The 24537-nt window shown below is 39.4% G+C and overlaps 1 long non-coding RNA gene across 2 annotated transcripts in view; it reads right to left on the reverse strand.

The window, feature by feature from the left end:
• The window catches only part of LOC148352219 (uncharacterized), a 120243-nt gene that overhangs the window by 91578 nt on the left and 4128 nt on the right, over positions 1–24537 (reverse strand). For both annotated transcript variants that reach the window (XR_015852886.1, XR_015852885.1), the window contains exon 3: positions 21572–21680. This is a non-coding gene — a long non-coding RNA (uncharacterized LOC148352219). The remainder of the gene's footprint in view (positions 1–21571; positions 21681–24537) is intronic.

Below are 24537 nucleotides of genomic sequence, written 5' to 3' on the forward strand. Positions count from 1 at the left end.
GAATTGTCATAAAGAGGGGCTGAAAAAACATCTTGATCCACTTTGTAACGTGAAAACATCCTAAGGCGGAGACACCAGCTCCAAGTGGTCTACTGTAACTTAAAAAAATATTTGGGGATAAAAAGACATCCATGTTGACTTAGTAATCACCTTGTCGTATGCAGCAAACACTTCTTATTCCAGACCGTAAAGTGCAAAATTTGTAAGCTAGAGACGCCGCGACCCAGGGGCGTACTGTATCTCCGCAAAAAATAAAAAAATGTGGGTCCAAATGCCGTAAGGAAGGGCTGAAAAATCATTCTATTCTGCAGGTAAAGTGTAAAATTAACAAGATGAGGTCACCATAACCCAAGAGTTTAATGTATCTCATTCCATTTTTTGTTGTTGGTCATATTGCCGTAATGTGGGGGGGGAATTCTTATTCCACACCGTTAAGTGAAAAAGTCATAAGGCGGGAAACACCATAATACTGAATATATTTGAAAATAGTAATAATAACAGTGTCTGAAATAACGTCTGCGTGTATCTTTTACGTCGGGCGTACAACTTTTCAAAACGTCTCCGCTTTTTTCAAATCAAACGTTTGCTTTATTCCGATTTCTAAATCTTCGTTAGTTTTGGAAATTTCGGAATTTCGGTTAGTTTGCCAATTTGCATACTCGGCAGCCAATCGGAAGCCTGCATCAAATAACTTCCTGCTTCCAGACTCTCCCGAGCGTTATAGGGTCGTGCATTTGCATATCATTTTTCAAAGTAGACGCACAGGAAACACAAGAAAAATGGAGAAGTGGTTAGGAATCAAGCCAAAACCTCAGCCCCAGAAGAAAGATTCAAAAGAAGCTAACACAATTTATGACGTTACAAAATGTAAACGTACATTAAAAGCATCGTGGAAAGAGAAGTTTACGTGGCTTGTCGCAGAAGACGCAACGCAAACATTGCATAAATGAAGATGAGTCAATACAGATATATACTGATGGCAGATGGAAAACAGCGATGTCATATATATTCAATGAATGTTATAAATAGATTTATAATAAACTTAATTTAAAGTGTTGTTCTGTTATATATTGTTTAATAATTTGTAACAATGTTTTTTTTTTGCGATTAGTCGTCTTATTGTGTTTTAAGTTGTGAAAAATGGGGCAGGCAACTTTATGGCTGGGCAGGCAACTTTTCAGAGTTGTCTGCCCTGCTGTCCGCTAACGTTTTCTCATGGGTTACAGACACTGATAATAATAAAGTTTTGGGGGTCAAATTGCTTTAAAAATGTCTTATTCCACATGGTAAAGTGAAAAAGTCACAAGGCGGGGACATCTACTGTTATATTTTCGTAGTAATACATGAAGGAGCTCCACGGTTGCCACTATGTGATGTTTGTTTTTTCTCTGATTAGGGGTAGACGTGTCCTTTTCACTTTCTCCGGATTAAAGAATCCTAGAAGAGGCAAACACACTTTGTCTTCTTCCTTTATCATGTGCCCACATTGTCGGGCTCGGGTCCAGAAAAACAGATTATGGACTACTGGAGTAAGGAAAAGGATGAGACACAGTGCTACGAAAAGATTCACATTGCAGGTGGATGTCAGGATTTGTCACATCCGACAACAAAGCATTTTTTTGGTTTTATCCGAGGTATCCGTTATCTACCTCAAATGTGAGGACACCTTGTTTTAAATATCTCTGAAGGACTCTCATTTATAACTAGGTTGAGTGTTATGAATCGCGGGGAAGCAGGAAGTGAGGTGGGTAAGCAGTAAAAAGGAGAATGTTTCAGTACAAAACCCAGGTATCGTACACTCCAGGATACAGTGACACCCCCCTATGACGCTTTTACATTACAGATGGTTTTCAGCTCCTCTTTACCGCATCTGACATCAGTCTGTATGACAACATCAGGAACATTATGATATGCTTTTTGTTGAATTCATTTTACAGAACCTGTATTTTTTTCTACTGCATTTGTTCCCTTGGGTCCCAAGGCTTGCAGTGATGCTAAAGAAGCAAATACAAGCTGAGTAAACCAAGAAAATGAATCTTTCGAATATTAAGGAATACAAAGAAGGAACATAAAAAGCTACCCCTGCTAAGGGATTTGGCCGTAACCAATTAGTACAATGATTAAGATGCTGATATGATATTGGCTGAACTCCCTCCCACAATGCCTTTCCTTTCATTTAGTCCTTTGTAAACACTTTGCGAGTCACTGATATAATATTGTATTTTAGGTACTGTTTTTTCCCCATTTGCTATAAGTCCTGGGCTTGCAGTGATACTAAGTGGAGAAGCAAAACAAACGAAGAAATAAAGCTTCTGAACTCTGTAAAAAAAATAAAATTGTATTTTTTGTGTAGTAATTATTCCCTATTTGCAATAGGTGATAAGACCTACAGTGCTGCTAAGGGCAGAACTAAAAACATTATAACCATGGAATCGAAGTTGTTCGTTATACTAAAGGTAATTTTTTTTTCATTTCTCCTTGACGTATATATTTATTTATAATGTTATTTAAGCCTTATACATGCATTCTACACCTCCATCCATCAATCCATCATCCGTACCGCTTATCCTCAGTAGGGTCGCGGGGGAGCTAGAGCCCATCCCAGCCATCTTCGGGCAGTGGGCAGGGGACACCCTGAACTGCTTGCCAGCCAGTCGCAGGGCACACAGGGACAGACAATTCGCTCGCTCATTCACACCTAGGGACAATTCAGACCGGCCAATTCACCTGAAATGCATGTTTTTGGAATGTGGGAGGAAACCGTAGTGCCCAGAGGAAACCCACGCAAGCACGGGGAGAACATGCAAACTCCACACAGGAAGGTGGGTAGCTGGATTTGAACCCATGACCTCAGAAATGTGCCGCACACGCGCTAACCACCGCGCCGCCATGCTGCCCCATTCTACACATAAGTAGTCCTACGTCGGATTAGCTGATTAGCTTAGGTTACCAGTCAATTTAAGTCAAGTCATTTTCACGTTGTATCCTGGGGGTCTACTGCACAACAAATTTTGACTCGTAAAATATCGGTCCCGTCCTGAAGCCCAAACTAAAAATGTTACACCACCAGAATGTAATCACCACCAGGCCGCAGCCACTTCATTCATAACAACATAAAGAGTGATTTATGGCCCCCTAGCATGAAGCACAATCCCCCGGTGTCCCGGGAAGGGGGGTCAAGGTATTTCTCGGGGAATGGGATCAGGGGACCTGAAACAACATCCAGCCAGTTTCCTTTCCTTCGACTATTTCGGGAGAAGCCGGCGTGCTCGTAGATCAATATAACCCTCTTACTGCAGTGCAGTAGAAAAAAACGGGAGAAAGGGGGGTGACGCCGCAGCAGTTTGAAAGCGTTCCCTGGAAAAGAGGATTTTGACGGGAGAGGATTTAGCCGTATATTTACAGCGCGTAACAGTTCCGCTAGCTGCGTGCAAACTTCATTGCAAATAATATATATATATATATATATATATATATATATATAAAACGGCAAAGTTATAATTTAGTTTCCCCCCTCAACTTTTATGCCGGGCTGTCTGTCTCGCAGATAGCAATCTTCTGCACGAATGATACAGACTCTCGCGACAGTGACTGGGGAAATCGGTATCGTTGAATAAAATGAGCTCAACGAGTGAAAAATCGGGAGGGAAAGAGGACTTCCCCAAAAATAGTTATCTCTTCACTTTTCAAACATTTGTATTCAATTGCTTTTCAGTCTATTGTATTCATTGTAGTTTTTAGTACTTTACAGTTGTTTTTATACTTTTTCCAGAATTTTGAATACATCTTTTTTATTTTACTATCGAACTTTTCTTTCTTTTTTTTTTTTACTTTTTCTGCTGCTGTGAGGAGATCATTACTCCCTCATGCCATGAGGCTCTCTAACTCCACCTGGAAGAGTAAAAGCCCACATTAAACTCCACCCCAACATTTGCATATTACCCAATTTTTATTACAGTGTGTATTTTCCGTAGCACTATTTAAATACTCTATATCACCACGTTACATTGGGTATTATTGTATTCTATATCTTTTATTTCATTATTTTATTTTTCAACACAAGGATACTGCTGGAAGTGTGAATTTCCCTACGGGGATGAATAAAATACCTATCTATCCATCTAGACATCTATCTATCTATGGTATCTATCTATCTATCTATCTATCTATTTGTTTGTACTTTTCGGGTATTTAGTCATTTGAATGTTTTTTTTTCATCTTTTTAGTCCTTTGTATTTTTTTGTTAGTCGTTTTCACTTTTTCATATTTTTCAATATTTGTTAGATAGCTAGATATTCATCCCCGTAGGGAAATTCACACTTCCAGCAGTCTACCCCGTTGTTTATTAACAGATTAACATGTTGTCCTAGGCCTGCTTGTAGCGGAGGGATGACGTCACACGCTCGTCCAAAAGTTCGACATCCCTGCGGCAGATGGAAATTTTAAAGTACTTTTTCATGCTCTTTACTAGTTTTTTTTAATACTTTTGAGTACTTTTGAGTATTTTCTCTAATTTTTGTAATGTTTAGTCATTTAGTCCTGTTAATGTTTTTTAGTATTTTTGAGGACTTTTTCATAGTTTTTTTGTTAGGTTGTTTTTACTTTTTCATACTTTCGATACATCTTAGTATCTTAACGTACTTTTTCATCCACTTCATCAGTAGTTTTTTTGACTTGTGACTGCTTTTTCATTCTTTTTCTCATTTTTTTCCTTTTAGCTATTTAATCCTTTTAATGTTTTATTGTACTTTAGTAATTTAAAAAAATGTTTTATTACTTTTTATTATTTTCTTTTTTTCACAATTTTTGTACATTTCAGCTTTTGAGTCCTTTTTATTGTTCTACAATATATTTTTATCCCATCCATCCATCCATCCATTATCTGCACCGCTTATCCTCAGTAGGGTCACGGGGTGCTGGAGCCCATTCCAGCTATCCTCGGGCAGTGGGCAGGGGACACCCTGAACTTGTTGCCAGCCAATCGCAGGGCACACAGAGACATACAATTTGCTTACTCATTCACACTCTTTAATATTTTAGAATTAAGTTTCCAATCAATCAATCAAAATTAATTTTCCTAGATAATCAAAAAATGTAGCTACTTTTTCTGTATTTTTTGTCTAATTAGACTGTATTTCTAACTCAACTCTCATTCCATATGCTATTTTCCCAGTATTACTAAATACCCTATCATTGACATTTCTTTCAGTTTGCGCTGCTGTTTTTGTTTGCAACAGACGTCGAACAAAGCATTGTCCAATGGCAAAATGTCCATTCGTGTAATTAGCGTTTAAAAAAAGCGCTCTTAGATAGATAGATAGATAGATAGATACTTTATGATGTACTGCCATCTTGTTTAGCGACAAATTTCAAAGGACGACATGGAATGAATTCATATTTGAGCTGCTATCGAGAAAAAGATAAAGCTTCACACGATAAAGTGGCCGCATGTACAAAGATCAGCATAAAGTTTCCAGTTTTCCAATTAACTTACGCCCCCTGGAAAAAGATCCTTCCCGATCCCTTATCATTAATTCAAGCGTTCGAGCTTAGTCTGCCGTTTTACTTTTACTTTTTTGCCTGACAGTGTTGGGGGCAGGAGGGGTTGGCATTGTTTTAGATCCTCAGGCAGAGAATCCCTGCAGTGGGGGTGCTAAATAATGCACTAAAGAGGTGCACAAAAAACGAATTTAACAATTAAATGGTTCAGAGATGAGAAACTAAGATTTTTTTAGTTTTGTTATTTTCACCACTCGCAACTGCCACCTGCGGCCTGCAGCAGAACTATAGCCTCGGTGTCAAGATCCCTGCACAGTAAACATAAATTTCATTCAAGTCAAAGGTCGATTTTAGCTAGGCTGCCAAAGACGTCTGCAGCCGTCAAAGATCAATTTTAGCTAGGTTGACATAAATGTTAAAGATCCATTCTGGCTAGGCTGCCGTCCTTTCGAAATATGTCATAGATCTGTTTTAGGTAGGTTTCCATGGACTGCTTCAGTCGTCAAAGATCCATTTTAGTTAGGTTACTCTGGACGGCCACAAACGTCGAAGATCCATTCAAGCTAGGCTGCCAAAGACAGATGATGACATCAATTATTCCTTTTAGCTAGGTAGATAGCTCTGAACATCAAAAATCAATTTTAGCTAGGTCACCACAGATACCAAAGATCCATTCCAACTAGGTTGCCATCGGCGGCTAGAGAAATTGATAAAAATTTCTAAGCTTTCGGTGAGTTGTAAACAGGGTTGGGTAGGGTTACTTTAACTTGATTGCTTTCAATTACTTTTGGATTACTCCAATACCAAATATGCTAATAAAAGACAAAAGAAACAAAATAAAATGATGACTCACAACACGTGGTAAGCTTTCTTTCCTGGCTTTGATCTCTTTGATCCCCGGCAAAACTAACATAAAATGCGACAGAAACAAAATGAAAATAAATCCAAACAGAGTGCCGACATCATTTTTGCCGTTCCATGTATTCCGTTACTCCCCAAGCCTTTAGTAATTTTATTCATATTTACTTTCTTTTGTCTATTATTAGCATTTTTGGTATTGGAGTAATCCAAAAGTAATTGAAAGTAATCATGTTAAAGTAACCCTACCCAACCCTGGTTGTAAATCAGTTGTTCTGTCTTTTGGTAGGTCACAGCGCTGCTGTTTTGGTTTGCACTGGATTTAAAAGCGATTATGGACTGTGGAAAACAATGTGGGGAAAATTTTGGATATTTGAAACTCTATCTTTCTTTGGAGGTAACCAATTCCCAAAAATATTTTGAACAGTTCACACAACACTGTGAGATGTCTTCATGTCGGAGTCCACCAGAATGAATAAAGATGCTGTAGCCAAATAGCACAAAACAGCAATTCGACCAGAGAGAGGACAAGACACACAATTTTGTGGGGCACGCCATTGATCAATAATATTCCTGACTTTGCATAAACCAAATTGACGAAGCGTCTTTCTTAGTAGGTAGTATATTCCAAAAATGTTTATGAACAGTCCACACAAATTTGTGGGATGTCCAAATGTCAGGGTACACTGGAACAGCAACTGTGAAAAATGTTGTACTTACATTGTACAAAATCTGGTTATTTGGTTAGCAAAAGCATTCTGAGCACAACCATGGACAAAGCACACAACATTATGGGGCACGGCTTTGATCAATAGTACTCCTGGCCTTGCAAATACAAAAATGCTAAACATATTTCTTAGTAATGAAGTTATATACTATTTTATACGCTGTTTTATTCCACTTATACTCAAAAATACTTGTCCTAAGTTTGACCTCAGCCTTGAGTGCAACTCTTCAGAAGGGTGTCGTAAACCACCTTTACTTTAGAATGTGTCTTTGGTTTCAGTCTGTGCAGATAACAATGACTTATCACCTCGCCTGGGGTGTTGGGAGTATGTGCCTGGCCCCATCCTCTCGGGAGGGTGTTAACCTATCACCCCTCCTCCCATTCTTCAAATCATGGTTGGGAAATTTGCATCGACAACCGTGGACCAATCAGCTAGAGGCTTGGTCATGGGGCGTGAACATTTTATCGGCATGGATTATAACAAGAACCCAGAACTTTGTCGTCTTCTGCACACGATTGTAATTGGCACAGGCAGAATTACCTGATTTGTTCAACTCTTTGATTCGGGTAAATAAATTAATATGTGGACTATATTCGGTGCTCGGCTCAATAATTTCTCCGACTTTAGAACATGCTCCAACTGTAAGGGATTACACAAGACAAGGGAAGAGTCTTTGGAGTCAGATTACAGTATAATAAATGTTAAAACGTTACAGTAATAGATTTTAAAAACTATTGTTCAGACAACATTGTAGGATACCTCATGTCAGAGTCCGCTGAAATGGGTAAAGACACTGTAACCCACAGGTGTCAAAAAGGCGGCCAGCGGGCCAGATCAGGCCCGCTAAGGGATTGAATCCGGCCTGCGGGACAACACTCAGAGAAAGGCAAGAGAAAAACAAGCTGCAGGTTGAAAAATGTCCACTTGATGTTGCCAAAGCCAGGTGCCTCTCACAAAGACACTGTACTTTTATCTCTCTTTATCTCTCTCTCTCACCCCATTTATCCCACTCTGTCTCTTTCACTCTCTTTTTCTCTTCCTTTTTTGCTCTTTGACTCTTTCTCTCTCTCTGTCTTTTAACCTCTTTTTCTCTAACTTCCTTTTTTCCTTTTCTCTCTTTTCCCTCTCTCTCTCTTCATACCCTTTGCGCTTTAATTTCTCTTTTCTCTCCTTCTGTCTTTCTATTTCTCTTTGGATGTCTTTCTTCCTCTCCCTTTCTTTTCTTCCTCTCTCACGACTATTTATCTTCTGTTTCTCACGCTCTCTCCCTCTCTCTCTTTCTTTCTTTGTCCCGCCCTCTCTCCTTTTCCCTCCCTCTTTCTCTTATTTCTTTATCTTTCTTTTTCTTTCTCTTTAATCTACTAGTCCGGCCCCCCAAGAGAATGTTTGTTCTATCGTGTGGCCCCCCGAGTTAAAATGAGTTTGACACCCCTGCTGTAATCCCATAACAAATGTGAATTTCCCTACGGGGATGAATAAAGTATCTATCTATCTATCTATAACACAAAAGCTGCTTAGTTGGTCAGCAAAATTTTTCTGACAACCACCGTGGGCCAGGTACACAATGTTGTGGGGCACGTCATTGATCAATAATGCCACTGACCTTCCAGTAACAACTTTTTTAAACACCAGGAGACATTGACCGGCAAAACACGTCGTCAGTAGTGCGGTCGAATATTACAGCGCGTGCACGTTTCCCATCCCGCAACGTAATATATCGTATGTTGTAAAGCCGTCCCGTGTACAGTAGCTGCGCTGAGTAATGCACCACTTTTTTATGGGAGCGTCGATACCGCTCGAGCTGGCCATACATCAAAAGATGATGAAAATGTTCAACTGGGCTGAGAGGAAAAAAAGAAGAAAAAGCGGAATTGCCCAGCTACAAACGCACAAAACGTTGGGGAAACCATAAAACATGTCGGGAAAAAATGCACACCACCTGACAAAATATTCATTGTTAATTTATTTCGTGTCATGGATGAGAAAAGATGTTTGTGTGCCGTTCGTCTGTCGTGCCATACACGTAAACTGACGTCTTTCGATTTCCAACCCAAAAAAAACGTAATTAATCTCGTCGCCAGGATTACTACCGTAAATTCCGTACTTTTTTCCCAAACTTTCAACCCTGCGGCTTATTCAATGATGCGGCCAATTTATGTAATTTTTCTAACGGCCGCCAGCGGCGCCCGAGTACAAAAGGTAAAATTTAGACCGGTGGAATATATGCGCCGAGGAAAACTTCTTGGCTTGTGCATAAATTAAATCAGCGTAAACATACCCTCATCATGCAAAATGCAAAAAGAAAGGCACATGACGCAGCACATGAGGAAGATGAGGACGGTTTACCGTGATTTTTACAAGTACGGTATGTTGTTTTTTTTACCAGTCCCGTTTACCGTGTTGCGAGCGTATTGCTAGCGTGTTGCTACCATTAACTGCCCTGTCACAGGCACCTTTTGGGATGAAAGTTATACTATTATTATTAAAGCTTTGAAAACTCTCTCGGTTTACCGCCTTTCTTTGTAAATATGTGTAACCATGTATAATATGTATTTGCAATTTTATATTTTTGTAATGTATTTATTTGTATTATTTTAGACACTTATTCTGATGTGTTTTGCAGGGGCGAATGAAAAAGAAGGGGCGAACAAACGCGGGGTGACGGGAAGTGGGGTAAAGGTGAGACCTGTTTGTGGATGCAGCGGACAATAGTGGATATATATTTTTCCCACCCTTACCTTTGGAAATATACACTTTTTTTTTTTCAGCCCCGCGTTACAGCATTACAGCATTCCGAACGTACGTCATCAACAACAAACTATTTGCATGGGCAAAATGAAAATTGTGCAAATGACTTTGCAAGTCTGCTATTGGTCGAAGTTAAAAGAGATGTGGTTCTGCTATTTATCTATGGGTCTGAAGACTACATGTATGGAGCAAAAGAACATAACCATGAAAATGAAGCTGGCAATTATAGAGAAATATGAAGGAGGCACACAAATTGCTAGCCTAGCTAGGTTGCATTGCCGTAACCAATTGACGACGAGGGCAATCATTAAGGTGGCAAGTCCGCTGGGTGGTTAGCGCGCAGCCCTCCCCTGTGGAATTTGCATGTTCTCCCTGTGCTTGCGTGGGTTTCCTCCCACATTCCAAAAACACGCATGTCAAGTTAATTGTCGGGTCCAAATTTTCCCTATGTGTGAATAAGCAAGTGGTTGTTTGTCCCTGCGTTCCCTGTGATTGGCTGGCAACCAGTTCAGGGTGGCCCCTGCCCACTGCCTGAAAACAGCTGGGTTGGGCTCTACTGAGGATAAGCGGTGCAGAAAATGGATGGATTGATAGTTATTGATATTAACTTTTCTGTTATTCTAATGTTATCATCACATTAGCATAGGTTTCTATCCCCTGCCATTCAATAATTTCACCTTACAATGCCCACCTCATAACGCATTACCGTAATGTCTACTATATCCGCATCACACTGCCCTCTAGGGACTTAAAAGAGCAGAACAGACACACAAACTGCCCCCGAAAATGACGGTCCTTTTTTACCACGACGTCCTTGTCGTGTTCCGCCGACGTGTCGTCCCTCTCAGCATTATCGGACACGCTAGCGACGACATGCTAGCCGATATCCGGAAAGAGCTTAGCGAGGGAAATCGAGGAATGCTGAGAAGAAATGTTCCGGTGGCGCTTTGCTGCGTTGCTGAATAAGTGATGAAGAGCGAATGGAGCACGACACTGTTGTGTTGGTGTTGCATGACCGTCCATCCATTTTTAATGGTAAATGGACAGCGGTAATATAGTGCTTTGACCAGTCACAGTGGACCTCCAAAGAGCTTTACAATACACTTCACATTTTTAGCCACTCACACACCAATAGTCAGCCATGCAAGACGCCAAACTTATTCAGGGCATTAGGGGTTCATTTCCTTGATGTTATTCTCAAAATGAAAAAATGAACTCTTTTGAGCATCAATAACATATATAATCTTAAAATTGTGTTTTTTTGTTTTTTTCCATTCTTATATGATTTGTTCAAATCAATACATATGAGCAGAAGCATATATCGGATATAAGATCAAAGCGGCGCCGCCGCAAGCGGCAGCCTTTCCAGCTGCTCTGTGTTATTTCGCGCTTTTTGTGATTTATTGTTTTAATTGTCTGCTTCTATCTTCTGTGTTTTTCGTCCCGTTTGACAACTAAAATTTGGATTACTTTCTATCCTATGGTTATGGGTTTTAACGCACAAGAATGCGTTTATTCGAGGAATCAACTCGTTGCCCTGAAGAATTCTCTTGCCGGCTGATGAGAGGGCCCTATCGTGGATGCAGAGCCGGAGCTAAGGTGAAGGCTAAGCGGCTAGCGGCGTTATAAGCCTTCGGTACCGTCCGTAATAATGGGAAATGTGAACTCTCTACCAAATAAGACCGACGAACTGGCTGTGCTGATGAAAGACATCAAAGCGCACAGGGAGTGCAGTTTGCTGTGTTTTACGGAAACGTGGCTAACGTCTGGCATCCTGGACGCTAACGTGGAGCTACCCTGAGCTATCCTGCTTCAGCGCTGTTAGACAGAGACACGAAAGCCTGCGGGAAGCGGAGAGGAGGCGGACTCGCTATTACGTGAACACGAGGTGGTGTAACCCTGGGCACAAAGATTTCCATCTGCTGCAGGGACGTCGAACTTTTGGACTAGCGTGTGATATCATCCACTCCGCTGTTCCTAAACTACAACACAGCATCCCGAGGCCATCCTGTTAATCTGTCAATAGACAACAAAAGGATACTGCTGGAAGTGTGAATTTCCCTACGGGGATGAATAAAGTATCTATCTATCTATCTATATGTATACATATTATAATAATCATATTTTTACTCAGTTTCATTTTTTAGGACTCTTTATGATGTCACAAGTGGAGGGTAAGTAACGCATATAGCTATCATACACAGTATTTGTCTTTAACTAGCTTTACTATGGGCTTCCTTCTTTTTGCCTCTTCGTGGTGTCATAAGGCGTGCAATGTATGATGCATATAGTTATCGAACATTTACTAGAATTTGTATGGCTTTCTTTTTTTGCCTCCTCATTATGTCGCTAGATGTGCAGGATCTTGGCCTTCATTCTTTTTGGCTTGCTTGGGGTGTCACAAGACGTGCAAGATGTGTGACGCATATAGTTATCGAATATTTACGAGCTTTACTAGGAGTTTCATTTTGTTTGGCTTGCTCGTGGTTTCAAAAGAAATGCAGGATCTCATTATGGACTGCATTGTTTTTGGCTTTCTCATGGTGACACGAAACATGCAGGGTGACACACTTAGTTATCTAATATTTAAAAGCTTAAGTCAGGGCTTCATTCATTCTGTCCTCATGGTGTGTGGAGGGTGCGTGACACAAGAGCTATTGTATAGCTACTCATGTATTACTTTACTATGGGCTTCATTATTTTTGGCCTGCTCTTGGTTTAACAAGACATGCAGGGTCTTACTATGGGTTTCATTCTTTTTGGCCTCGTTGTGTTGTTGTTGGGCTTGTATAGTGAGTGATGCATATAGTTATTGAACATTTACTAGCTATAGTTTGGCTTTATTCTTATTTTGACTCCTCGTGATGTCACAAGATGTGCAGGTTATAACTTTGGCCTTTATTCTTCTTGGCCTCCTCAGGGTGTCACAAGAGGTGCAGTGTGTGTGACGCATACAGTGATCGAACATTTACTAGCTTTACTATGAGCATCTTTTTTTGGCCTGCTCGTGGTTTCACAAGAAGTGTAGTGTCTTACTAAGGACTTTATTCTTTTTGTCTCTTCATGGTGTCACAAAAGGTGCAGAGATGCGTTAGGCATAAAGTTATCAAACATCTACTAGCTTTATTATGGACTTCATTCTTTTTGGCCTCAACATGGTGTTACAAGACGTACATGGGTGCTTGATGCATATAGTTATACATTTACTTATAGACTGGGTTGCCTATGGGCTTCAGTTTTTTGGCTCGCAGTGGTGTCACAAGACATGTGGTTAAACTTTGGACTTCATTCTTCTTGGCCACTTTCATGATGTCTCAAAACATGCAGGGTGTGTGTGAGGCATACAGTAATCATGCATATGCATTTACTCATTTGCTAGCTTTACTATGAACTTCATTCTTTTGGCCTGCTGTCACAAGATGTGTAAGGTGCACAATGCATATACTGTAATTATCATATATTACAAATGTATTAGCTTTAGAATGGGCTTCATTCTTTTTGGCCTCTTCGTGGTGTCACAAGACTTCCCACGCATATAGTTAACATATGTATTCATTTAGTAATGGGCTTTGATCTTTTTGGCTTTCTCCTAGTGTCACAAGAAGCATGATGCATATTGTATAGTTCCATTTACTAACACAATAGCTTTTTGGCCTACTCCTGGTGTCGCAATACATGCAAGTTCTTACTGTGAATTTCATTATTCTGGGCTCATCATGGTATCACGAGATGTGCAGGGTGCACAAGACATAGTTATTGTACATTTTCTCATTCACTAGCAAATATACAGCAACTCCATCTTGCACAAAATAAAATGCTCATTATTGTTCCAAGACCTGATAATTGTCCACATTTTATTTAGCTTGCCTTTTTTTCTGTCGACAAACATTTAGTTTTAACAACATTTACTCTTTTTGGAGTGACTGAATCAGCACAAGTTCGAGAAAGAAACATGTTGGAATTTGCACCGTTCGCAACTAAGCACATAGCCTAAATGCTAACATTGGTTTAAATGCCATTCAGCACTGTTTTATCTTTAAAATCAAATGAAAACGTCTCATATCCTGATTTACAACTGCGTGTTAGCATGCTTCTCCCCCGCACAGACATCGATCGACAGAGAGGGGTAAGAATCGATTTTTTTTTTTTTTTTTACATGAACGCACCACAAGCAGTTTTAGCATGAGTGGGGAAGGGGTAACAATAGCACCTTATTTGTGTTCTTTGCTGTAGTGGTGAGAGGAACAAAGACGTATGTTGCAATGAAGTCATTAAAGGCTATTTTTTTTTCTTTTATTTCCAAAACGGAATCCATTGCTGACCAAAACAGCAGCAGGTTAGGATATAAGAGTGAATGCGTAATACATGCAATTATTATTATTATAATGTACGTGCATATGGTTAACGTTATGAATATACATACAGGGTAATGCCATTTTATTTTCCTTTGGCGTGATGTGACTGGAGCTGGTCTAGTGAAGATAGCGGGTGGATGCAGAGGGATACAGTGCAATTGAATCGTCATATTCCATGAAGATTTTCTTGCTTAAATCGCCTCCCTATTATTACGTAATAGCCCTGTTTGCTGATTGGTTACAACTTAGCGTGGGTAGCGAATGGTGAATCCCGTCAAAATTAATTGATAATTGCTGCTTTGCGGTCATTATGTTTGGGTTTATTTAGCGTCACTGCAAACTATAGGACCGATAGAGAATAAATACAGTACAAAAATAAAGTATGGTATTGCTAACTTGAATGTTGAGAAAAAGGCATTGTGGGAAATAGTAAGAGTCTTAGTTGTCGATTAGTTAGTGCCATGCACCTTAGACAGGAAAGAGAGTTGTGGGCCTTTTCTCAGATTTCTTGACTATTCCTATGATGAAGACAATTTCTTGGTTACGTTTTTGCTTCTTCCTTTAGCACCACTGCAAGCATGGGACCCATAGCAAACAAATTAAGGTACAGAAAATAAGGTATTGTTTTGCCGACTCGCAAAGTACACGAGATTCTGAACTGAACGAAGAGAAAGGCATTGTGGGAGGTAGTTCCTCTAATAGCATATCGCAAACCAATAGCAGACTAGCATATGATATGACGTCGACCAATAGGATACAGGAATAAGAGATGTGTAACCATACATAAGCACAAACGCTCCAAAGTTTGATTTAATTCAGTTTTTAGACAAGCGAAATAATTTGTAAAGTGGGAAAACGCTGTAAAGGTGGCCAAAAGGACATCTGGTTTGGTAATAAAACGTGAAATGTCGAGGTCGCTGATCCTGGTGGTTCTTACTGTATGAAGTCAATATAAAAAAGGTGAACACTGCTGTTCAATTCCTGGATTCTAGGGCGTCATCTCCCACTCATGACAAATGTCTCAATTGCCATGACCTCTCGTCCATCATCTTCCTCCTCCTCCTCTTCTTCTTCATCTCGGCTAACAGGAACATTACTCACCAAACGGCAACCTTGTTCTCGTTTCATAGCGAGGACATCCATCGACCTTACTTCCCAGAAATGTCTTACCCTATTCGTCCTTAAATAGAGAGGCTTTGTGTACTGCTGTTTTGGCTTGCGACAATTGAGGATCAATTTGACTCAGAAGAACACAAAAAACTAAGCAAGGGAAAATGCCGGCCGCGTTCGTTAGCATGAAAACGAGCTTTGTGGACGTGATTTGTGGGCGAGAGGACGAGCGCGGTATTGATCCGTCTTTGACTAGAACGAGGCTGGTTTTATTGACCACTTTCGAGCTCAGTCGATGAGTCCTTTTAAGGTTTTGAAAAGAAGCTGTGGTATCAAAATGCAATCAATGTATCCCATGTTATAGAGGGAAGTTAGGCTAGCATGCTAACGCTACAGCGCCTACGTTGTAGGAGTTTCATTTTAAAAGCGGCAGATTTAATTGTTTAACAATGCTGACAGAAGAACAATACTAAGAGCCAACTATTCTTAAGTATCTGCTTCGAATGAAGTAGACAAGAGCTGATGAGTGTTATGGTGTCCATTCATTTCATCTTTTAAACCATCCATTCATCCATCCATCAATCCTCCAAACCATCCGTACATGCTTTCATCCATCAATAAATGCACCCATCCATCCGTCAAAGAGGGTTCATAAACCTTTTTGATGGCAGAATTTAAGCACTTTTAAGAACTTTCAAAGCCAATTATCAGTGTCTGAAATAACGTCTGCCCGGGGCGTGCATCTTTTACGTCGGGCGTACAACTTACAAAACGTCTCCGCCAGAGTGGCCGACAACTTTTTCACGGGGGAAAAAAAAACCTAAAGATTTTTTTCAAATCAGATGTTTGCTTTATTCCGATATCGTAATCTTCCTTTGGTTTGGAAATTTCGGAATTTCAGTTCGTTTGGCAATTTGCATATTCGGCAGCCGATCAGAAGCCTGCATCGAATAACTACGTGCTTCCGGACTTTCCGAGCGTTCTAAGGTCGTGGATTTGCATATAGTTATCCAAAGCCGACGCGAAGGCAACACGAGAAAAATTGAGAAGTGGTTAGGAATAAAGCCAAAATCTCAGCCCCAGAAGAAAGATTCAAGAGAAGCTAACAAATTGATGACGCTACAAAAAGTAAACGTACATTAAAAGCATGGTGGAAAGAGGAGTTCACGTGGCTTGTAGCAGAAGACGCAACGCAAACATTGCATGAATGAAGATGAGTCAATACAGGTACATACTGATGGCAAATGAAAAACAGCGATGTCATATAAATGCAATGAATGTTATAAGTAGATTTATAATACACTTAATTTTAAAGTGTTGTTCTGTTATATATTCTGATTATCTGGAGGGCATAAAAGCAAATATATAAAAATAGACAAAACCTTTTTCCAAGTCACCAGAAATCATGGCAAGGAGAGTTCAAACCACAGCCGCACTTAAACCCATCTGAAGGGACACGAAGATAGCAGTGAAATCAAAGATCAGACTCATGCAAGCGCTAGTTCCTTTCATCTTCCTCTACGCTTGCGAGACAAAAACTGAAAAAGAAAATCCAGGCTATGGTGATGCCATGCTACAGGAAACTTCTAAGTATCAGTTACTAAGCCCATCAGAGGGTACATTGGACCCCTCCCAAAAACTTGAGTGGTATGGTCACGCCACAAAATCATCAGGACTGGCCAAGATCGTTCTCCAAGGCACAGTCCAAGGGGGCAGAAGAAGAACTGAGCCCACAACATTAGGGATTGGACTGGTGCTGACACAAAAACAGGCCAGGAACCGTCAAAAGTGGAGAAAGCTGTCCAGAGTTGATTCCTCATTGGTGCCCCGACAACCCATGTGGTTAATGGCTCCGTGAACCATGAACCGAAACGACCCCCCCCCCCCCCCCCCATTAGAATATTGTTATAACAAGCCGCTGTCATTTTATGACTCAGCACACGATTGATGGCTGCGTGTGCTTGCCGTGTGTGTAGCGTGTGTGTGTGTTTGCGGGTCTTTGAGAAGAAGCTGGTCCCATCCCGAGACTGCTGACAGTGCGCAGCTTTGCACGGGCGTCCCTGGGGGACGCTGTCCGGCTGCTGAGGCTGCAACACCGATGCACACAAACGCACACAAGCGCCATCTTTGTCTGCTTATAAAGCAAAAATTGTTTCGAGGGATGCACGATGAGTATCGGACAGTTAGTGGGTAAAGATTACATCCTAATCATTGACCTGAATGGATAAAAAAAATGCCGATAACTAGTTACTTGAGACCACGCCAACGATCCGCCAACACTACTAGTTAGAAAAGATTCAAAGCATTTATGTTAGTCATTATTATCAGGGATCAACCAGTATGGGTTATTCAGAGATACCGGTAACGATTATTGTATCAGTATTAAGAGGAGGCCAAAGACTGACAGAGCAGGAAATAAAATTAAGCTTAGCAGCAACTCATATGAAGTTCATGAAAACAAAAATAGCTCACTGAAACATTTTATAATATCCTAAATAAATAAAATACAATGCAACTAACATGACATAAAAAAATTAACTTAAAACAAAAAGTGCAACGGAATTTCAACAGAGCTCACAAATTAAAAAGAGTGGGCACTCGCTGTTGTAGAGCCAGATTGACAAACCAATGTTATGGTAAGAGCTCATCACTACCACGTTAACGTGTTTTTTATGCTCTCAATCACAAACAGACACATCTGATTGACTAACAAATGTTATGATAAAAGTTTATTTATCAGTCTCCACATGAGCGTACCTCCCTAGAACAAGTTAACTACACTTTTTACACTATCTCTTAAGCACAAACGCGCCTTTCTATCACAAACACAGGCATGTCGTGACAAGTTAGCCGAGCTGCAGCTCTCTCCTGCTTTAATTGCTCCGCCCCCAATTTCTTATCCAATCAGAAGGCACGGGGTGGGTAGCAGGAGCGAGCAAGAGAGGGTGGGAGGAGTAGGAGCAAAGAGTCAGCTCGTTTAATGAAAAAAGAATGCAGATACCTATTTAAATGAAATGAATATATGCGTTAAATTCCTTAATAATCCGTGCCGATAACTGGCCAGCCCAATAATCGGTCGACCTTTGATTACAATATATTTGGATTCTCTATGGAAGTAGTAGCGCAATATGATCGTGTCTCCTCTCTACCTCTTCGTATTAAGCGCGAGGCACTAGAGATTAAAAAACAAAAATCACTCAATGCCATGCTCTAATATTCAGTACACTCCTTGTTAAAACGTTCTAAGCATACCTGTGCCTCATTGGAATTTATTTTTATTTTTAATACAATAGCACAACCTGGTTGTGTCTCCTCTATACCTCTTCCATGGGAAATAAGTAAATAGATGGGGAAAAAGTACACTTTTATAAAAAAAATGTTAACCATTTTTATTTATATGTATATAGCTGTCTGTACATATGTTATTTTTTATTTAAAAATAAACAAAAACTACAAAAACATATGAAAAAAAAAAAGAAACTAAAAGTCCCTGTTTTTTTTCCATACAAAAAAAACACAAAAACTACAAATATTTGGTTACGTTTTGATATTGCATTGTAATAAAATGGATGTATTGATTTATTTTTTGATGAAAAAAATCAAATAAATTACAAAATACAAATACCTTTTTGTTCTGTGTGTTTTTTTAAATATGGATGTCACTCGACTTCTTGCGCCATAACTCTGAAAAGACTGAAATGCTTGTTATTGGTCCATCTAAATGCCGCGATTTATCCTCAAAAACAGCTCTGAACATTGACAAATGTAATATCCCCCAGAGTGACTCCGTCAAAATTTTAGGTGTCATTACAATTCATGCGTTTGTTACCTCCCATCTCGATTACTGTAATGCACTACTCTCCGGTCTCCCGAAGTCCAAAATCAGGAGCCTTCAAGAAAGTTGGATCACATGACCCCGATTTTAACCTCCATTGGCTCCCTGTTAGCTTAAGATGTGATTTGAAGGTTCTATTGGTAGTATACCAAATCATGCATGGACTTGCTCCCTCATATCTTTCAGATTTAATTTCGCCATATGTTCCGGTCTGGAGCCTTCGCTCTGAAAACGCTGGTCTACTAGTGATCCCAAGAGCCAAGAGCCTTGTGAAAAAGGGCTATACAGATAAACATGACTTGACGTAAATTTTTGTCACTCTATCTAATCAAAATAAACTGTCATGCATTTATCAAGTCAAGTCATGTTTATTTGTATAGCCCTTAATCACAAAGAGTCTCAAAGGGCTGCAAAGGTTATTGACCAGACTATTATTTCAGACAATTATTACACCATCCCCTGATCTGGAACCAACATGAGGGCAAGGAAAAACTCAAAACCTCAACATGAGGAAAATGAAAAAACCTTGAGAAGGGACCGCACATGTGGTATCCCCCTTTCAGGATTACCAGACTGCAAAGGATGTTGCAATTACAAATAATACAGAGATATTGTCATATTCAGAACGTTTACATTCCTTGTCAAAGGCAATTTCCCGGGTTTTCCCGTCCACAAGCTATTCACGGATATCGTTAGCGGACCGACGCAAAGTCACATTTCCCCCTCCAAGCTTGGGGGGGTTTTACGTCCACTGGGAACCTCCATTGCTTGCGCACGGTCGGGCGGGCGAGAAGCAATTAATTTGGAGCGCAGCGAGCCGGGGAGCGAGGAGGTTAGACTTAAACGGAGAACAGGCTGCTCCGGAGAGACGGCTTAATCGTTTGATTGATCGGCCGCGACTCGCCGGGCATATTTCCCCAGCCCCCTTAGCGCCGATCAATGCCCAAAATCCTATGCGCTTTTCTTGCAACGCTACACGTTTTTTTTTTACTGTCAAATGGGAGGAGCTTATTCGGGTAAAGGATCTCCGATGCTAATAAAGACACGGGGGAGACTGACAGGAAGGGGATTTGGGGGTGTGGCTACTTCAAGGGACAGTGTGTAATATTTAGTGCCCCCTGGTGGTACAGAAAACTTTCATCTAGTAGAAAAACAAAACAAAAACAATAACATTGATTTGAATACTATCTTAAAAAATCATAGGTTGAGAAAGTTTGTATTTCCTTTACATAGTAGAATCCCTACCTAGAAGTCACCCCCATGTTTGTCTGCTACGCTGTGCTCTGTGGCAATGGTTTCCCTTCCATTAGGCAATACAGTGCCGTCAAGTAGTCAAAATATGACACACTGGTGCTTTAAGAAACCTGAAAATGAGCTACTTAGAGGCGGGGCCATGTTAGAATCCTGTGTACAAGCTACTTGGAGGCTGGGCTAATTTACAATCTTGCATATAAACTACCTAGGGGCAGGGCTACTTCAGAATTCTGCATTTATGCTACTTGAGGCGGGACTACTTTAAATTTCTGAATATGAGCTACTTGGGGGCGGGGCTACTTTCAAAACATGCATATGATATACTTAAAAGCAGGGCTGCATAAAGGCGCAGTGCGTAATATATGACCAATGGATGTCTCTGTATAGAAACTGATATTGAAGCCTAAAACGCACACGGAAGAATACAACCTACTCAGACTTAACATCCAGAACACAACATTATGTTCCCCTCACACTTTTGCCTTTCCTTTTGCGAATATGGGAAAATAAAAATGTGTAAAAGGAAAAAGGAAAGAAATAAAAGAAGAAAAAAGAGAACATGTGAAATGAACTATAAGAAAACAGAAAAAGAAAGAAAAGAAATAAGAAAAGGGTATAGGGGAAGCATGAAAAGAAAAATAATGGGAGACAAAAGAAAGGAAAATGGATAAAAGGGAAAAAGAGAAAAAAGGAAGAAAATGGGAAAGAATAAATATGATGAAAGAAAAAAGAAAGAAAATGGATGAAAAAAGAAAGAAGTGACGAAAAAAGAAAGAAAACGGATGAAAAAAAGAAGGGAAAAAAAAAAAAGACCGGTTTTAGGGTAGCCTTGGCAGCAAAATTTTAGAATACCCTCAGCTCCCTCTTGGTGAGGATCATCTTATGTCAAAATAAGTAATTTCTTGACCGATTACCATTTTAAAAAATGCATGTTTACATGATACTTCATATATTTCTACTTAATAATAAAATCAATGTTTTTTTTCCAAATGAAGTTTGTTTTGCCACCAGGAGAGGCTAAAAAATGGTGGGGCTACTTTAAATTCATGCATATGAACCGCAGGGTTGAGAAAAAACATCCTCATTTTGTTTTTTCAACAAAATGCTAGACTGGTCTCAACATAGAATGTAAAACGCCATAAATGGGCTGAGTCGAATTAGCATAAAAAACTGTTATTTCTTACATGGTCTCTCATGATGGTCCGGCGGGTCACGGTCGAGGCTGAAGGGGGGATTGAAGATTGAAAGCTTGACACTACGACCAAGACCTGCGCAATCGTCGACAAGGAGGTGCTTCAGTACATGCATGGGAGTAGAGAGTAATAGAAAAATAAATACAAATATATATTCTGTAACTAAGTAAGCCCATTAAAAGGGGCTTTAGCTTGAGCAAAACGGCAAAAAACAATGCATGCACACGACATATATCAGTAAAAACGGCTGAATGTGTCATATTTTATTTTATAAAGATGATAATGATTAATGAAATGTATTATTATTATTTTTAATCTATAATTCTTAACCAATGTATTTTTTAAATCTAGAAAAAAACAAATAAAAAACAAATGCATATTATTGTTCATATATTGTATATGAATACTAATATTTGATTATTAACTGATTTAATTATTAAATGTTATTATCAATTGACTATACTGTAAAAATCACCCCCAAAAAATATCACATGTATTAATATAAAATAAAATGAATATGCCTAATATATAAATATTAAATACAATAGTTGTATGTTAATTTGTTTCTCATTTTTTTAGCATTTTGAAAAACTAGAACAAAAATTTAAAACGATAAACGTTACAAATTTTCAAAAAATGTATTATCAATAACATTTATGATTATTAGAGAAAATTAATTTTGTGTATATTCCTTGAAATTATTTATTCATTTACGTACATTTGAATACATTTTTTTAGATCATTACAAAAAAGAAAAATTAAAAACAAAAAAAAACAATCAGACTGAATAGAAAAAAATATTTTCTTTACAAAAATAATATTTTTTGCGACAATACAAGTCAAAGCTATTATTCATAAATATCTATTACAAAATGGATTGATGAGCAAAATCCACTAAGTCTGAGATCGCTGAGAGGGCGGCCATCTTTCCATTTGTTGTCGACTGAAAATGACATCATGGTCGTCAAGGACCAATCAAACTTGGAAGCCAAAAGTGGCCCCACAGAGCATTTCCACAACCCTTAGTGGCAAAATGGATGTACATCTTTAAAGGTACAGTGTATAGAATATATCGCCATCTATTTCACATTGCTCATGACAACCCGGTATTGATTCTAATCAAAAATAAAATAAAAGATCCCTTGCTTGGATAAAAATAATAAAAAATACGATCAAGCTGGAAATTCCCAGCTTCTCTCTCAGATCTTTGTTTCAACTTTATCCTTTTTTGTGGTTCCCCTGCTGAGGATTGGAAAGTTTCACTGAAGCGCTCCCAAAGTCAAAATACCGATCAGTACGAAAATACGCTCACAAATGGAATCGATCAAAGGAAGAAAGAAATCTTGAGAGCGATGGCTTTCTCTGGCGAGTTGAAGATAAAGCCGTGTCTCACTGGCCCTCCGTTTCAAGTGCTAGCGTGAAATGTAGGCCGATCTGAATCTCGGACTGACCGTTTCTCACCCTCATTCACAAGCTGAGTTTTGTAAATTCCCAATGACGACTAATCCCGTTGGAAAAACACACAAAGATATCACGTGGCAAAAAGGAAGCCGACTTCTATATTTTCTGAACTTCGGCTAGCGACAAGGCATGAAATTTGTGTTAATACCAAGCGAACTGGATACACCCGGAGCGGCTGAAACAAACCAGTAGTAGGAGCTGGTCAGAGCTGCCGTGAATGACCAACTTTAGTGTTTACTGGGAGAAACGACTAAAAAGTCTGGTAGAAGATTGAATTTCGCATTCATCTGAATCACAGAACTCGGCAACAAAAGTGGCTAGACAAAAAAACAGGTAAAAAGTCAAAGAAGAGAGTGCTAAATGCCTGAAACTCAGGACTTGGCGACATTAGCTAGCATGACCATCTGACTCGTGTACTGTGAACTGACTTGGGGAATAAAAAAAGAAATAAATAATACATTTAGCTCTTTTAATATATATATAACAAAAAAATGAAATTTCACTTTTTAAAGAAAGTTAAATACTCTAATATATGTGAGAAAAATATAGAGAAATATACTAAAAATTATAAGAAATACTTAAAATAACTTAAAGCTTCACTTTTATTTTTATGAAAAAAGCAGAACAATATACAAATATTTGAAGTATTAAGAAGTAAAATATTCCGTTTTTTTTTTTGCAAATATTAAATACATTGTATGCAATTTAATAATAACATTTTCACTCTTTGTTAGAAAAACAAAAATAGTGGCCAGCAGCGCACAATAGCCTGCAGCAGAGTGGCTAACATGAGTGGCAAACATAAGTGACTATCAGAGTAGCTAAAGGAGGAAAAAGTGGAATAAAAAGCCAAAATGTCTGAGTAAGAATGAAGGGCGAAGCAGGAGCAAGGAGCTAGCAATTACAGCGAGCCATAGCCTGCAGTTAAGTGGCTAACATGAGTGGCAAACATGAGTGAGTATCAGAGTAGCTAAAGGAGGAAAAAGTGGAATAAAAAGCCAAAATGCCGGCGTGACAATGAAGGACGAAGTGGGAGCAAGCAGCTAACAATTACGGCGAGCCATAGCCAGCAGTTAAGTGGCTAACGTGAATGGCTAAAGAAGGAAACCGTGGAGAAAAACCTACAAGTCGTGTTTATGAGCTAGTACATGTGGTTTCACATATTATTTAAATCCATAATATTTCTACTAAATTAATTTAGTATTTTTAAAGGTGACTAAGAGTCGCTATATAATACACTGGCCCTTTAAAAAGGGCTGTTGTCCCTCAGAGACAGAATGTTTTTGTATTTTGAAGACCCCAAAGCTGTTTTGTCTTGACGAACACGACTTGCTTTGTTTTCGTCCGCTGAGAGACGGCGGCGTGTCCTGTCGTTCGTCCTCTCCCTGAGACCGAACGGATTCCTCGCCATTTTTAAATGGCGAGCGTCGAAAAAAAAAACTGTCGGCCCACGCTTCAAACGAGCGTCGTCGAAGTCATTAACGGCGGAGCACATT

This window comes from Urocampus carinirostris, chromosome 15 (assembly GCF_059441175.1).
Source record: "Urocampus carinirostris isolate Australia breed hairy pipefish chromosome 15, RoL_Ucar_1.0, whole genome shotgun sequence".
Lineage (NCBI taxonomy): Eukaryota > Metazoa > Chordata > Actinopteri > Syngnathiformes > Syngnathidae > Urocampus > Urocampus carinirostris.